Consider the following 4,019-nt stretch of genomic DNA (forward strand, 5'->3'; position numbering starts at 1 on the left):
TTTTTTTTTTTTTTTTTTTTTTGGAATTTGTGGTTTTTTTAGTACTCTCATTTTTAATTGAGACATCAAATTTTTACATATTTATGGGGCTCACTGTGATATTTCAGTACCTATATTCAGGGTAATTGGCACATTCCTCACCTTAAACATTCACCTATCATTTCTTTGTATTGTGAATACACAATCCTCTAATAGTTTACTAGCTTGGGGTGAGGGGCGCAGTACAGGGGATTGAATTTAGGGCTTTTATCTTGAGCTACATCTCCAGCCATTTTTTTTCTAATTTTGAGACAGGGTCTTAATGAGTCACCAAATTGCCCAGGCTGATCCTGATCCTCCTGTGTCAGCTTCCTGGAGTTCTAGTAGCTATTGTGAAATATGCAGTTAGTCTTCACCAAGCATAATTATTATTTTCTCAAAATACCTGCTCCCTGGTGAGACCCAGACCATAGCACCCCAGGATGGCAACTGCAAAGTAGGTGGAAGGGATCACCTTCTATGAGAGATTGCCAGATGTGAACTCTTGGAAAACCAAGACAAATCCTCAGCACAGCATAGGCAGACAAGATACATCCCCTCCAGTCTGAGAGCCAAGCTAGAAATGAGAAACATGTGTTCAGCTCTGCAGCACCCTCCCAGCACAGTGCCAGTGCACAACAGGTGACCCAAAAAAGCCCCACTGTTTGGGGCAAGCTGTGGCTGCACTCAGGAGACTATTGTGTTACCAAAATCAAATCCTCTTCCCTTTGTTTCCATACGTCTAGTGTGTACATGGTAGCATCTACCTTCACAGGTCGTTTTGCAATGGTATATTTGATTAAATTTTGTAAACTTTAAAATGCTATGTACAGTGTAATCATTAAAAAATATAAGAAAAATGAAAAGGCAAGCCATGGACTAAAATGTGTGCAAGACACATATCTGATAAGGAACTCAAAATAATCAATAATTAGAAAAAATATAACTAAAAAGTGGGTGAAAGTTCTGAAAAGATACATCATGAAAAAGGACCTGCAGGTGATAAGCATATGAAAAGCTAGTCAACATCAAATGTCAGGAACTTACAGATTAGCACACCAAGAAATAGCACTGGTGCTGCCAAGTGCTGGAGAGGGTGTGGAGCAACTGGAACTCTTATTCATTGCCGGTAGGAATGTCAATGAGACTGCCACTTTGCAAGAGTTTGGCAGTTTCTTGAAAAGCTAAACAGAGTCTTACTGTATGACACAGTGGTTGACCCTTAGACATGCACCCAAGTGAATTAAACATATGTCCACACATAACAAATCCGCACATCTTTGTAGCTGCTTTATTCATAATTGTCAAAAACTGGCAAGTGCAAGGTCCTGAGTTTGATTCCTGGTATGGAGGGGGTTGGAAGCAAAGAAGATACCTTCAATAGGCAAGTAACACTGACATATCCAGACAGTGGAATATTATTCAATAGTGAAATGAGCTATTGAGCCACAAGGAGACAAGTAGAAATTTTAAACGCAAATGAATAGGTGAGACTAGCCAAGCTGTATTATTCCAACTGTATGACTTTCTAGGCAAGGCAAACTAGAGAGAGTAAAATAATCAGTGTTTGACAGAAGTTTGGGTTGAGGAGAGAATGAATAGGTAAAGCATAGAGGATTTTTAGAGGAGCAAAACAATTAGGTATGGTAGTATAGTAGTAGATATACGTCAAAACCCATAAAATGTGCCACAGAAAGCAAACTGTCATGTAAACTATAGACTTTAGTGTATAATAATAATACTCAGGGCCAGGGATTTAGCTCAGTGGTTCCACTGCTTGCTTTGCAAGTACAAGGTCCCAAGTGCGATCCCCAGTACTGAAAATAAATAAATAACAATAAAATAATAATACTGGGTCACCAGTTGGAACAAGTGCACCACAATAATACAAGATGTTTCTGATAGGGAAAGCTGTAGGGGCAGGGGAAAGGGGGAAAGAAACTGTGTGGGTATTCTTTGTACTTGGCACAAATTTTTTTGTAATCCTAAAATTCTCTAAAAAATAAAATCTTAATTAAAAGTAATTAGCAAAGTAGGAAATTTAGTGTCTGAAAACTCAGATTAATTTTCCCATGATATTTTTCTGTTTAATAAAAGTATGTAAACTAAGTGAAAAATACAATTGCCCTCTTTGAGGACTCAACAAGGCTAATTTTATTTTCTATTTTGAATAGAAAAAATAAATCAGTGGTAAACTTTTCCTTTTCCTGAACTAGTCCAAATACAGAAGAATGGAAAATACTATAGCTAAATGGCATTAGGAAGAAAGTTGACTTTTTTGGAAAACAACTGTCACAGTTTACCCAGGCACTCTTGCTTTGCTCCAGATATAAAATAATACTATATAGAGTACAATCATGAGAAAGTGTAGACATGATTCAAAGAGAGCATGATTACTCCCTGTGGTGTGTGGAAAAGATGAGTTACTGTACAAACTTTCCTCCTATTGTGACACCCACTTCATATCAGATTGGCTGGTAATAGGACATTTATATATCTCCTGCCCAGGCAGGAGATCTGAGAAGCAGGAATCTGTCACACTGATTCATTTATCCATCCATTCAGCAAATAGGTACTGAACTTAATGAAAACTGTTGCGAGGTCAGAAAGACAAGAAATCCGATTATGACAATGTAAAATAATAATGTGCCTTCAGAGCACAGTGAAAGGAGCTGCTCCCCTTGCCCTAGGGTGCCAGGAAGATCTCCCAGAAGGGGGTACTATTTAGTCTGTAACTAGGATGAACCATTCAAACACTATTGGGTACCTAGAGAATCAGGAGGTATATTACAGACCAACACCTCTTTCACTGCTGGGCCAAGTCAACCCGTTTCACCATTTCTCTTCTACAGGCAGCACAGAGACCCTGACACAAAGAAAGAAAAGGCGTGGGTGGATATCCAAATAAGCACAGAAGCTACAGTACTTGCTAAATCAATCTTATTTTCTTTACAATGTTTTAGGTTGTTTTATGCAGTGTTTCAGCTGGCAATGCTGAAATCCGAATCATTTGTATTTAGATTTTTGTAATAAGATTATTTATAACCTTCAGTAATACTAAATTAGAAATTGTAATTAGTCTTTGAATTTTTATTTTTAAATAGTACTGATGGTTTTATTTTTTTCATATCCTCATCCTGGGCTCCCATGTTGGTTGTCAGTGGCAAATTGCACTGGTTTAGTAATTCCAAGCAGATGCTTTTGCGTGGAACATTGAAGGCCCATTAGGTTGAGCAAACTGGCCCTTTTGTGAGGCACTGGATTACCAAGGAAAAGCTCAGCATATTCTTAAGGCACTGACAAAGCTGGGACATCAAAGGAAACATTTTTTAAATACTGTCATTAGATACTTGATATTGTACAGCAGGAAAAAAATCTTTTCTTACTACGAATCCTAGGTTTCTGGCTGAGGCTCCTAATAACAAAAGGACAGATCAATTTAAAAAACATACAAATTTTAGTATTTTTACATGGCAATAAGGAAATAAGGACAAGCGGACAGTCATGGGAAAGTATGATAGGTCAGAAAGAATATCAAGGGACTACAACATGGGGTATTTGGAAAGGTTTATGAATCAGATTCCTCTCTGTGACCCTTTGTCCTCAGAGTTAAAGGTGTTCCTTCTCTCCAGGTAAAACAAGGGCTCGTTACACACAAGGGTCTTATGACCTGCTTCATGACGAGGGAAGTTGCTTCTACAGTTTTCTTAGATTCCTTTAGTTTAAAATATTCACTGTGCCAAGATGCCATAATTAGGATGTTATGTCTTGAACCCCATCACTGTCATCTTAGTTAAGTCTTAGCAGGAACTAGATGGCACAACTGAACTGGGTAAATTTGATAAAGGAACTTCTAAGGAATAGCAGGGAAATTACAAATAAGAGCATGGTGTCCTAGGACTTGTTACAGTGGATCATGTCACCCCCAGGCCTGAAAGGTCTGGGTCCTAGGAGGGTGACCCAAGCCTGAAGAGTCAAACCTGGGTGCACAGTACAGTTAA

This window comes from Fukomys damarensis, unplaced genomic scaffold (assembly GCF_012274545.1).
Source record: "Fukomys damarensis isolate Sample0158 unplaced genomic scaffold, DMR_v1.0_HiC HiC_scaffold_24, whole genome shotgun sequence".
Classification (NCBI taxonomy): Eukaryota; Metazoa; Chordata; class Mammalia; order Rodentia; family Bathyergidae; genus Fukomys; species Fukomys damarensis.